We start from the raw sequence: 14342 nt of genomic DNA on the forward strand, positions 1-14342 counted from the left end.
AAAGAATAAACTCTGATTCATTTTGCATGACAAGGGTGATTAATGGGGAAGAGATTATTAGGAAATCTTCTAGCTAGCTTCTAAAGCCTCCCTTTCTTAATGCAAGAGTTTATTACACAGTGTAAATTTATGATCACATCCTGTTTTTCTGTCACTCATTTTCAGGATCATTCAGGTTTCTGCAGTGCTCCTAGACTCTGTCATCCAACATGTACAAAACAATGTAAATGATCTGTGTGTGTTTGTACCTACCATCCTTTTGCTGGCTAAGTGTCAAGTAATAATCACTCCATCCCCATAGATGGTCAATAGAAAGAATAAATCTTTACTGTTGGGAAGCTGAGCAGGATCTAAACTTAGGTCTTTGGAATGAATTGCTCTCTATAGAAGTCTTTTTTTTTTTTTTTTTTTTTTTTTTTTCCCCTTGCAGACCAAATATCAGAAGAAAGTGGTCAAAAGATGAGTAGTATAAATATGTATACCCCTACTGCATTTGTGTGTGTGCGTACAGAAATATTCATTTCTACTGAAGAATCTGCATAAAATTCTGATTCTATTTTCCATGAAATTCATTCAACGTTGCTTGATATGTCTGTGTCACACACACTGATTTAAAATTATTTGTGATTTACCTCAATGTTCTTCCACCTAAACAGGAGAGAACATCTAGTAAACATCTTGCCAGAGATTTTCAGACCATAGAGAGCCCAAATGCAGATAAGAAAAAGACTCTGCAAGGAAAAAGGTGGTTAAAGTGCTTAAAAGCCCACAATATGCCCCTGTGATACTATATGTGGTTAACATTCTCAAGAACCTTTTAAGCTATAGCTTTCACCCCAGCTGAGCCTTATAGGAAGCAACGTGTCCCCAGGGCATCATGCTGTGAGACAATGGAGTCAGAAAGAACAGTTTTGTTAGCACTGGTGCACTCTTTTTTCTTGGTGAAGTATGTAATGGTGCTCACTGGAGGTTTTATGAAGAACACTTCAAGGTATGTTAACTGAAAACTGAAATTACGCAGATTACACTTTGAGCTCACATCAAGGGATTATGAGGATAAGGCTGAGTAATTAAAAAAGAAAACCTCTCCTGGGTAAGAAAGGCAATAGGCCAGCACTATGGAGACCTGAAGTTTTTTGCATGCAGTTACTGAAACACACAACAGATACTTGGTAGAAAATCAGGAGTGAAGCAAAGATCTTTCACTTAGAGAGCTTTTTATTGCCATGTAATGATTTATCTATCTATTTATTTATTTAAATATATCTGTTAAATTATTGTGTCCTGTATCAACCACTTCCTGCCAATCTCTAGTTTAACAATGCATACTGTTTCACAATGTATTTACTACACTGTGAAGTAAATGGGCTTAATTTTGGAGTAGTAATCTCTTCTGATTTAGAGGGGTAAATGCTAACATTTATAGCCAGGGAGACTTGGCAGGGTAAAACAGTTTATTTTTCCCCTGCACAGTTCAAAATACTGATGCTTATTGCACTTACTGCACTTTTGTGTTATATGAAAGAACCACTTGTGTGGATATTAAAATTTTGAAGATGAAAGAAAGTCTTTCCAGCATTCTTTTGACCTTTGATGATGCACTGCAACATCAAAGTTTCTTTTATAGCTTATATGAAACAATGTGTTGGGAAAAGAATAAGGCAGCTTGTGTAGGATCAGTGGACCAGAAATAATAATGGAAGGGAATTTTACCTTATACTTTTTAAGTGTAAACAAGAATGCCCTTTTTTAGGGAAATGGGTAATTCAAAAATTTACTTAATACTACCTAATCATAGTAACTTGGTATTGGTATAGTCCTTTTTCATGACACTGTGGGACATAGATTTTTTTTTTTTCCAAAATTAATTCAGAATTTAGAAATATTTTCTAGCATTTTCATTTGAATTTGGCTCACTTTACGTTTGAATTTTACGTATTCACCTATCATCAGACACAAAACTCAGTTTTTGGAGTTGATTATAGCTTAAATTTCGTTTCAGATCAATGATGACAGATGTCTACTTCATTGCTGACTTTAAAGCCATAAAACTAGCACTTAGTTTCAAAGTTGAACTGTGGTATTGCACACTACTTTTAAAGTCCATGTCATCACAGGAGTACATGTATTTAAACTGAGATGACCTTTATATACCTGACTTTTTGGATAAGTTTGCTTTCTTTTTATTTATTTATTTTTTCTTTTACCTTCAAATATGGTTTGAATGGCCTCATGATTAGATTTGAATAAATGATTAGAGTTGTGGTGGCATCTGATCATGGTGAATGAAGCACTGCATATAAGATGGGAAAGGATTATGACTTAATTTCATGGGGTCAAAGCTCTTTAATTGTTTCTTAGCTGACTTGGACAATTACAGACCATTACTTTCAGTTCTCCTCACATTGTCTATTTTAGCTAACTGCTGTCTTTGTTTAAGAAGTTTTGAAACATATGTTTCTTGTTTAAAAAGCTGTCAAACTGTGGCAGATTTTTGAAAAGGAACGTGCTGACTGTGGAAATAAAGCTGGAATGAAGATAACAGCAGAGATCAATCAATTAGCATGAAGCAGTGACAGTGATTTTGGTAGGTCTGTCTTGCGAAAACTAAGCAACTCATAAAGTGTTTTCCTCTTGTATAAAAATGTGAGGGAGTGACCATTTCATTTTCCATAAATATTTGTGTCTAATGGTAGTCACTGACACTACAGGAGTTCTCGCATCAAAATTTTCTTAGCTAGCCTTATTCCCATTAAAACTACCTGGGTCCTCTCAGTCTTCTGCTTTGACTTTCTTGGTCTTAAGTGAAAAAGAGTGAATTCCCTGCTCGCTGATGTGCACAGTTGTCACTACTCTTTGAAAGCTTGCATGTAACGAGGTAAGGGAAAAAAACACAACTCCTCTGAAATTTGAGTTTTGTTAATTACTGCAGATCTTCAAACTGATTTTTCCTGTTTGCTTTTTCTCTCCTAGCAAGTTGTACAGAACACAAACACAAAAAAGCAAAAGCAAATTCACTTCCCACTAGGAATCCATTGCGCCATCTGATGCCACCTCAGCTAGAGTCTTCTACCTGAAGAGAGATTTGTTTAATCTATAACTCTGTAATTCTGCATAGGTATTGCCTTTTACAACTCTTTTAGCCAAGCAGGATCAGATTAACAGAAAGTCTGGAAGTCAGTCACAGTGTTTTCCCTAAATTTTAATTCCTCCACTGATGACTGTGTGTATATAGGAAGCTTCCCAAAAGGAAGAGGGTTGGGAAAACAGCATAGGAGGGAATGACCTGAGGTTTACCATAGGGAAGTCTATGGTAATTCAGGTTGTCATGTTGTGCAAACTAAGGGCTAAAGTGGCAGTGAGGGCTTTGAAACTGAAGTGAAGAGTGGCTGTTTGTGTGTACCTTATCTCTGTTACCTAGACCAAGTCTGAATTCCAAAAGGGAAGATTTCATTTAATAACTAGTGTGGTGAAGTGTAAACCTCACTTATATGAAAAGCCCTGTTACAGGGTGAAGGCTTGGAATCAGGAAAGGGATAGTGCGGGGTGTGTGTGCGCGCGCCTCCTGCATAAACATTTGTTCCTGTTCTACTGATATGGTGTTTCCCTGGAAGTGGGTATGATTGTCATGTTCTGTGACTCTGAACAAGCAAGTCACTTCTACACAGTTTCCCTATGTTCCCTCTCTCATCTGCTACACTGTATCTGCCTCAGAATTTGGATTTTACTACAATACAAGTAGCAGGAAAAAAAAAGATTTTTTTTTTTTCCAGTGGGTTATTCTATATTGACTTTTCAATTTGATGCTTCAATATTAATATGAGGAGAGGGAGGAAAGGCAAATTCCCTCTCACTAGAGTTTCTGTTTTTCCTGAGAGTACAGTGAAAAAATAATAGCTTATGCATCACAGGAAATCAGAAAATCAAAGGTCTATCTCTGTTTGCAGTGATACTTTCTGCTTGATCTCTCTCAGCCAGTTGGTCAGTAGCACTTAGACTCAGTTGTATATTGTCTTTTTTTTTTTTTTTTTTTTTTTTTCAGAAAAAGAACAAAATAATTTTCTTGCCTGGAGATAAAAGAACATGTTATTCTAAATAAATATTTAATTTCATTCTTGTAGAAAAAGAAATGTTTAAAGAGTAGAGGACATCCACAGATAACTGGTTATAATGATGAAAAGGAGTGGAAAAAAAAAAGAAAAGGCTATCATCTGGTAGTGATAAACTTTCAGGATGACAGTACTGACAATATTGAAAGATATATTTTTTAGATCTTCATAACTAACCTGTTCAATTGCTTTTCCCTACAAATATCATTTACCCCACATACCTAATAAGTTTCAAAAAAGGTAAAATATGAAATGGACATTCATATGGATTACCCATAATTACATTGCATGGCTTTAGTAACGAGAACAAAATAAGTTACACAACCAGAAAAGATATTCCTCAGTCTTCAGGCTTTAATTACAAACTGTTTATTGGGTTAACATGAAATAAGATTTTTTTAACTATTATTATATATATATATATATTTATTTATTTTTTATTTTTTTTTACAGAGAGAACTTCTTCAGAATACCATCTACCAATTTTTCCCCCTCAAATATCTGCTGTTGTCTGTAATGACTGGGTCAGTTTCAATGTTTATTTTCAGCCAAGAAAATATTCTCATGTTCCTAAAGGCACAGAAGTCTAACATTGAATAAGGTGTTATGGTTTTCCAGGTTGCTTTGTGATTTCTTTTCATGAATATTAAACAACCCAGGTGATGATTTCTCTTCTCTGGCCTTTCTTATAGTAATTGTATTAAACACTTTTCAGGTATGTGCATAAAATCGATTACAGTTCTTCTAGGATAGAGAATCCCAGTTAGTTCTTCTAGCAGAGATTATAAAACATTGCACAATGAAACTCATTTTTCAAATCAATGACTTAAATATTAGATTAAGAAATGGTTTGAAGTTGTCTATTCTTAGTAAAATTAGAGCTATTAATAGAGGTTCCTTTCTTAATATATACATTTTCAACTTTTAAGGAAAATAATATTTGTAGACGACTGCACCAGAGAAAAACTTATTACATATATTTTATAAAATTATTTTTATAAAATCATTTTTTTTAAAATTAATTATTTATTTATTGTGAAAAAAACTTTTTCTGGTCATTTATAAATCACAATTTATATTAGTTTCTATGTGGAATATATAATGATTTTTCCATTATTAAACAAAACCAAGGTTTTTAAGGAGGTCAGTCAAAGAAGAGCTTATTGTTATAGATGTGAATACTAAATGATTACACAGTGAAATAGCTGTTCTTTCTGATCCTTATTCAGTCAAAGATTCTTACACAGGTGTGAAAATACCTAAATATGGTCAATCTGCTTTGTTCATTAACGTAAATTGATCACCTGATCTGGTAACAATGTTTTTCAATCTTCTCATGTCTTCAAAACTCTTGTCCAAAAAGACAAATATAAATATTAAGACTGTGTATTCTTTGAACTGCTAGATAAAAAGAGATTTTTGATATGCCCTCACTATCTTTTATGTGCATCTTTGCAGCTCATCATTTAAGGTAATGGTTTTAGAAGATTGGTCATAACCATAATCTTCTTTCAGAAGATTGGTCTATGACACTGCAGCTATGGATATCTTTTACTCTGATGATCCAAATAATATAATAGGTGGATAGATAATTTAAAGTATATTTTGTCCTAGGAACCTATGGGAAATAAAAGTAGTAGTAGAATAATCTATCTCTATCTCTTTTTACCATGCCATCCCTTCTGCAAAAAATTGGCCTACTTTCATTTCTCAAGACAATGAAAGCATCCTCACTGGAGGACACTACTTTCTTTTACAGTAGAAAGCTGTTCAGTCATTATTCAACTGAAGAAATTACTCCTTCAAACACAGACAAATGGTTATATTCTGCTAACAAATCAAAGACACAATGTCAGAATACAGCAAATACTGCCTGTTGTAACATTTTATGAGACTTACTCACTGTCTCTTCAGGTCAATGGAAAGTCACTGACTCATTTGTAATGGGCTTTCAATATCATTTATTATTTATTGCAAAGCACAGAGAAGATAATACATTTTAAGTACCTGTTCCTAATGAATTGGCTATGCTAAGTGGAATGGTAGGACTCAGTTTCTTATATACATTATCTTATGCCACTGTAGTGTCTTTAAGCCTGTTTGTCCTCCAGACTCTGCTCTGACTTGTGCCCCTCCCAAAGTCTCTGTCCTATCTGTCAGGCCTGTGCTGAAGTCAAATGATGCCGGTTATTTCCAGATAGATCTTATGCTTTGGGAATTGCATTATGCTCTCAATGTCTGAAATACTATTATTATTTCTACTACTACTTTTAAGGAAGGGTGCATTTTGCTTATTGAAAGGTATAACAAAATAATGTAATGACTGTTCTAACTTTGTGTCTGTGTCTAGCTTAAATTCAGTTTACCTTCCTGCAGAAGTACTTTTTTTTTTTTTTTTTTTTTTTTTTTTTCATAATCTGGGGACATATTTGCAATTATTTCTGCTTATAGTAAATGTATGGTCCTGCAAGCGTATGCAACATAGCAGGTTATAGACTTAGTTTTTATTCTGATTTTGCTCAAGCTTCTTTTAAATTAAACTCTACAATGGTCAATCATTTTCAAACAGAATGTCAAAGTGTTTTATTCCAATAACTTCTCCACCTACCTGTCTGTAACTAAGAATACGATTAACTTTGAGGAACAAAATTTAAGTATTCTTACTGATATAACTAGGTGGAAGTAGCGTAGTTTTAGTGTAAAAAATAACAATGTAAGAACAAACAAAAGTGTGAATCTTTCAGCTGGAGAATAACATTTTGAGATGCTGATCATTGTTAACCCTTGCATTCAATATAAGTTGAAGGCTTCAGAGCTTGACAGAAAATGTTCTGTACTTTCCAACACTAAGTGCTGGGCTGCGTGCATTGTCTGTATGCCAGTGACCTACTTATAGATAGGTAGGCTCACATTTGTTTCTGTCATGCCAAGAAAAAACAGAAAACCCAAATTCTGAATCAAATATAATCTCCTAGGTGTCAAATAAACACATCAAAATACATGTACTACTTTGGTAGTTTTTGTCCTGACTCTGCTGTCAATTGAGGAGACTTTCCTGAATCCACTCTAGAAACGAAGGTTTAAAATTAGTGTCAGTGAAGATGTGTAATAAACAGTGATATTGCATAAACTCACTTTAGGATAGAATAAAACTTGTGGTTAAAAATTAGTGAGAACAAAATATATGCCATCTTGCTATCTGTCGACCTTTTGTTATGTTGAAGCATCTTGTTAATTGAAACATCCCGTTATCTGTCGACCCTCAGTCAGGCTTAGACTTGAGATAACTTGAGTCAACCTTCTGTTATGTCTGAGACATCCCGTTATCTGCCGGCCCTCAGTTAGGCCAAAAGCCAACTCAGCATTTCTACAGCTTGGAAAACAACTGATTCATCCTACCTGGCATTTTTTAAGCAAAAGGTGAAAAGTGCATCATGAGGAAGACCTATGGTCTTCCTCCCAAAGACCACTGCCCACATCCCGAAGACCCCAGCCCACAATTCTTGGAAGGCTTTACGCAAGCGCAAGGACTGATAAGCTAATTAGTATACAAAGTGAGAGTAGGCGGGTTTAGGTAATGAATATGTATAGGCATTAATAGAATATTCATTGTTTTGCTGTATAAATATGAGACAGTTTGTTACTTTGAACATACATGATAAGTGGAAAGATCCCCTGTGCATCCAGCGCTGCAATAAAGAATATACCACTTAAGGAAATTTTGGCTACGATCTTTACATCAACAGGAATGAGGGAAAGGCTTGAAGTGAGACAATCATTTTTTAATTTTAAGTGTGGATTTTGAACTGGTTTACCTCCTTTCTAGTCTTCCCACTCTAGTCTTCAGCTATAAGCTTATTGAATGTACTTGAAAATGAAGGTCTGAGAGTACAGTTTATGAAACAAAGTGTGTCTGGAATGATGATGGGGACCAGCAAGCCTAACTTGCTGATCTGTAGACTCTTCTTCTGCAGTGGTTTCTCTGTCCTGAGAAGCAAATGGATCATATATATATATATATATATATTTTTATTTTTTTTTAATTCCTAATGTCTTATATATCTGCTGCTTTCATTTTCTTCAGGGAAATAAAACTGCTGTGTGAAATCAGGTGACAAGAAGATTCATCTGTGATACAGTAAAATAAATGTACTGGTTAAAGTAGCTGTCATGGCAGTGTGAAAAAGACCCCTGTTTTTATTTTCTTGCAATATTTATGCAGAAATGTAAGCTGTGGGGTTTTTTGCACCCAAAGATCATTTGAAAAACTGACATGTTCTCTCTCACGTAGTTTGTTCTTAGCTGTGATCTGGAGAAATTCCAACTGAAATCTGGAAGGGGTGAGTATGACTTCTTCTAATAAAGTAATGTGGCACTATTCCCAGAAGCTTGGCTCTAAATAGAAGACAGCAATCAAGAAAATATATTTTTATTCTTTTTTTCCCTTGAATATCTGCACAGTATCAGGTAAGAAGTTAAAAACCTTAAGCAATTCTCTTTATTTTATTTTATATTTTATTTTATTTATTTTTGTAATTATGAATTATTAAAAAAAAAAAAAAAACGATAAAAGATCCAGCTGTAGTGGGTTGAACCAAGGGATGAAGTTGAGTTTTCTAAACATAAAGTTTAGAGTTACTTGAGAAGTTCTCTATGAGTCAAAATATTTGGCTAAGATTCAAACATTCAGATACAGACATTCAGGATTTATTAGATACCTGCATCTGACTGGGATGGCAACTGGAGTTGCCAAAATATGCTCTGTCTAATATTTGTCTGATGGGACACTAGGGTTTTACATTAGAAATCCAAGGATCAATGTTCAGGTTGACCTTATGCCCCAGGTTTACTTGGACTTCAATGCATACAAGTACTATGTAAAATAACACACTTTGGCTGACCTCACATTTTCACATCTTTAAGCAGGCTACAAAAAACTGCATTCCTGTTGCAAATGGAAAGTACTAAACTGTACGTATAAATCTAATACATAAAGAAAGTGATGCGTGGTTTCTATTGAATAATGACCAGTAAATGACCAGTCTTTACATTTAAGTCCAAATGTGCTACTTGAAAAGGACAGGACAGACTGTCTTATAAATGTAAGTGCTCATTTTACTTTGCTCTATTTTTGAATCTTGTAAAAGCTAGGGAAAAGGCAAAGCCTAGAAGTAATATAAGAGGTACATGAATCCAAACAAGACTGTATTCTTCCGTTCCATTCACTCTTTTTGTGTTCTGTAACTAGTGTAAAGTAAGAATGATTTAGGTTTTAAATACATAAAAAATCTGAGATAAGACAACAAGAAGGGACAGATCATATATTTTCTTGATGGAACAGAGGAGCCAGAGAATTGTTACTTAATATGCTGATTTTGGTTTTCTTTCATCTGAATTCTCCAAGTGCCATAAGACTACCAGAGTTAGTGCCTTCTTGGGAATGAACCAGATCAATAAACCTCTCTCTAAACTCTGGCTGCTGAAAAGCCTTGGGACAGTGCAGGGAAGCAAAGGGCAGAAGGCTTCTTGTTGTGAGGAACGATGAAAATTATGTTAAGGCTGAGTGAAGGCTTCATCAACTAAGGGCCAGTGAAGGCTTTATAGGTCTAATTGGCAAGTAGATTATAAAGTACAAAATTATAATCCAAGAAATCCCTTCTCAGTAAACACACCTTGAAGCCTGGGAGAATGACTGGTAGTTGTAATATATATATATATATATATATGTATATATATTTTTTTTTTTTTATTTTTTTTAAACTGTTTTGGTTGTCCTTAATTAGGAGCAAGACAGATTTACAGGGAGTACAAAATAGCAATTTCCTGTAATATAAATATTTATGTGATAGACTTGCAGTGCTAAGTGGCTTGGTAAAAATATAATTGAAAATTCTAAGCATTGCTGCTTCTATGTTGACTGATATTTGAATTATAATATTGAAAACATTTTAAATCTGTATGTGGTTAGTTTTCTGTATCATCCAAGAGGCAGCAGAGATTAATTGCTAGTATTTAAATTTCAGTATTGACTGTATTTTCAAACAATCTCTTGGGTCATATTCATGCAGACTTCAAAGCAGTCAAAGAGAATTATCAGAGAATATATAAGCAATCACTAAAAGTTACTTTTTCTATGTGCTTAACCTCTTGAAGCTGTCATGCCTTAAGAAGAAAACCCTACAGACAATTAGTGTGACTAAATACGTACCTGAGCAACTCAACAGATATACTCATTGGTTATATCCTAACAAATTTTAAATTAATTCCAACATATACTAAACTAACATCAGGGGTTTTGTTTGGAAGGAAGATGATGATGATGATGATGATTTTTAAATGGGAGAAACTGCTTAAAGAAATCATCAAAATGAAAAGGACTCGGTTATAAAAACAAATTGGCACACACCTCTCTCTTAACAAAAGGACTAAATTCATACATAATGAACAGTTGGAAGATATGGCAGTCAAATGATGAACTTTAAACACCCTGGTATCTATTGGAAGGGCAACATAGCAGGACACAAAACAGGACTTTTCTGTAGTGTGCTGAGGACCACTTTCTAACACAGAATTGGATAAAAAAAGATGCTCTACTTGACCTCACACTTGAAAACAAAGGATTTGAAGGCTGTGAGTGGCCTTGGGTCTAGTGACCATGGAATGGTACATTCAGGATCCTGAGAGGAGGGAAAAGAGTGAAAAAGAGGACCATAACACTAGGCTTCAAGAAAGCAAAGTTTGGCCTCTTCAGGGACATGTTTGGAAAAATCTTATGGGAGGGAGATGGTAAAAGAAAGAGTAGTGCAAGAGAACCCCCAAGAGGGGTTGATTTTCAAGGATGACTTCCCCAAACTCAAAAAAAAAAAAAAAAAAATCATCCCCATATGCAGATAAACAGTAAAGACGGCCTGCATGGGTGAACAATGACCTCCTGACCAAAATCAGACAAAAAAAAAAAAAAAAAAAAAAAAAAGATACAAGATGTAGAAGCAAGAACAAGTAACCCAGGAGTACCTGTGTCAGCATATAGAGATAAAACTATCTGCAGTTGAATTTGATGAAGGATGTGAATGGCAAAAATAAAGACTTCCAGAGGTATATCAGCAGTAAAAGATGCAAGGAAAACTTACTATAGGTGGAAGAAGATCAAGTTAGATAGCACTTAAAAAAAATGGATGTGCACAGGTCTGTGTGACCTGATTGTATGTACTGTACCTATGAGTGCTGAATGAGTTAGCCAATCATTAGGCCACTCTTGTTTTACTTTGAAAAGTCATAGTGATCAGGGGAGGTTACTGACGCCTGGAAGAAAGTAAAAGTCATTCCTGTCTTCAGAAAGAACAAAAAAAGAGAATCTGGGAAACTGCAGTCTTGTCAGCTTCACTTCAAACCCTGGGAAAGTAATGGTGCAAATAATCTTATCTAAAAGTCAGAAGATAAGGAGTTCATTGGGAAGGTTGTGGATTTAAAAATGGGAAATCTTGACCTGACCAGCTTGATGGATTTCTAGCAATGAGATGACCAAGTTATTGATTGAAGGGTGAGCAATGCATGTTGTTTATCCTGGCTTTAGCAAGGTCTTTGATGCTGTGTTCCTTAACATCCTCATACAGAAAAGAATGAAGTATGGCCTAGATAAATAGACGGTGAGGTTGACTGAAAACTGGCTTAACTGCTGAGCTCAAAGAACTGCGATCAGCAGCAAGAAGACAAGCTGGGAAGCCCTAGCAATATTCCCCAGGAATTCTAGGGCAATTCAGCATCTTCATCAACGATGTGGGTAATGGGACAGAGTGCACCCTCAGCAAATTTGCAGATGATACGGGAGGAGTGGCTTATACACCAGATGGTTGTGCTGCCATTCAAAGAGATCTCAGCAGGTTAGAGAAATGGGTTGAGAGGAACCTCATACAATTCAACACAGTTCTGCATTGGGACAGGAATAATCACATGCACCAGTACACACTGCCAGGGTGGAAAGAAACTCTACAGAAAAGGACTTGGGGTCCTGGTGGTCAACACGGTTATTACGAGCCTGCAATGTACCCTTGTGGCAAAGGCATCCAGTGGTATCCAGCACTGTGTTTAGGAAAAGTGTTGCCAGCAGGATGAGGGTGATGATCCTTCCTTTCTGCTCAGTGCTAGTGAGACGCATCTGGAGTGCAAGGTCAATTTCTGGGCTCTGCAGTTCAAGACAGACACAGATATACTGGAGTAAGTCCAACAAAAAGTTAGAAAGATGATTAAGAGATTACAGCATCTGACAAAAAGGAAAGTCTGAGAGAATTGGGACTGTTGAACCTACAGGACCTGTACTTTGCCCTTCCACTCAGGAAGCTGCAGCCTACTTCATGTTGTACCACACGGCATTAGCCCCTCCATTTCCTCCACAGAATCTGAATAGCACATGTAAGAGAAAACTGTCCTTGTCCTTGTTGGTCCTTTCATCAGTCATTTGATCTGTCTCCTTTCTTATTTTTCACCTTGACCTAAGTCTCACTGTAGACTTAATACTATTCTGACTTTGGCTCTCAGGGGAGTTGAAACTTTTTTAACACTTCTTTGAACCTGTGGCCAGAAAATGAACTAAAATTAATCAGCTAAAACATCTTAAAAGCACTAGTGTGACTCAGGAGAGGTCATGTCAGGTCCTGAAGGCTGATAGAACTGTGTGCTGCTTCTGTTTTTATCTAACTACTCTGTTGAAAACATCACAGTTTCAGAAGCAGAAATTGCTTTGTCACCTTTGGGATTGTTTTTTTTTTTTTTTTTAAGCATTATGTTGCTCTCTGTTTTTCCTCAAGGTAGCAGGATTTAACATCAGTAACCATAATAAGCAGAGCACCTTGCATGTATCATATATTTCACTTCCTCCCCCAAAGAGTCATTTATAGCACCACTGAAAGATGAATAAGAACGTTCTGCTCTTCTGTCAGCGCTCACCTTCTAAAGGGAGCCACTACATACAGTTAAAATGCAAGCCAGAATTAGTTCTTTAATGAAATAGTTTTCCTTGTTTGTTTCATTGTCTTGATGTAAGAATAACAGACTCTGCTGACTCATTTCCAAGTGATAGAGATCAGTGCTGCTGTATTCAAAATCTTAACCAGTATTTAATTGCCTAGTCCCGTTGAATGAGAACATAACGTAAGAATGCAAGATCAGCCACAATTTGATACTAAACAAAGATTAAGGTGAACGTATTTCTCTCCTAATATTCACCCAGCTTAGAGTTCTTGAGCTTGATATTGTTTCTATATATTTCTCTGTATCTCACTTCTCCATCAACTCGTCTAGTCTCACTGTCAGGCTGTATAGACTTTTATTATCCCCCACATATTTGGCAAAGGCTTCCACCACATTAAAGACTACTTTTTCCATTAGAATTACTATCCTGGAAAAATGCAGAGGGATGCAGGATTTAATTCAGAGAAACCCAGAGACTGATCATAGTGCCTGTTACTGTTTGGGGATGCAGAGTGAAGAGTAGCCTTTTGCTTCTTTCCAGATCAGAGATTACAACATCTTCCACAGGAATGTGTTAAAAAATAATTAAATATGACCTTTTCTGGTTTAGGACACCACACATTTACAGGTATTTTATTTTATTTTATTTTATTTTATTTTATTTTATTTTATTTTATTTTATTTTATTTTATTTTATTTTTCTATTCTATTCTGTTCTATTCTATTTTTTCTTAAATTGCTGTATTAAGTAGGACTAGACTGAAAATGACTAGAGCACATATGGATTTCTAGGTAGATGAGTGCTGCCTAGTGCAGCACACACTTCTCTGTTATGGGATGTGATCGTGTAGCTCCCACAATCAGGTCAGAAATTCCTGGCCATGGAATGGAACTAATTTGAAATGTACTAGATCAAATCTACCTTGATATGTGGAGGGAAGGAGGAAGGAAGAAAGGAAAGAAGGGTAGAAGGGTATGTACTGAACAAAATATGCATGTCATAATTCTCATTCAGCATTGTAGCTCAGAACAGGATCTTGCTTTTGACATTGATCTTTCATAAAGAAGATGTTGTTCATTAGAATAATTTTTAATTTTTAAAAAGCCTTGCACATAGTTGAAAAACTTATTAATTGGAGGGTTTACTGTAACTTAAGGACTTGAAGCTGTCATCCATAATTTATAGTAAGTAAGAATTGTCAGACTTGTGTTTATCACAAGTCTTTTGTCAAAATGAACAGCATAATATCACCAGAAGGCCAGGAC

General features: G+C 35.4%; 1 long non-coding RNA gene across 2 annotated transcripts in view; it reads left to right on the forward strand.

Annotated features, from left to right (window-relative positions):
* Positions 1-14342, forward strand: part of LOC106018341 (uncharacterized) — a 57192-nt gene that overhangs the window by 15633 nt on the left and 27217 nt on the right. The window contains exons 3-4 of one of the 2 annotated variants that reach the window (XR_011807832.1): positions 4563-4633; positions 8401-8449. This is a non-coding gene — a long non-coding RNA (uncharacterized lncRNA). Of the gene's footprint in view, positions 1-4562; positions 5102-8400; positions 8450-14342 lie in introns of those variants that run through there. The other variant, XR_002403945.4, reaches the window with a different exon arrangement.

The sequence above is a fragment of the Anas platyrhynchos genome, chromosome 3, assembly GCF_047663525.1.
Source record: "Anas platyrhynchos isolate ZD024472 breed Pekin duck chromosome 3, IASCAAS_PekinDuck_T2T, whole genome shotgun sequence".
NCBI lineage: Eukaryota > Metazoa > Chordata > Aves > Anseriformes > Anatidae > Anas > Anas platyrhynchos.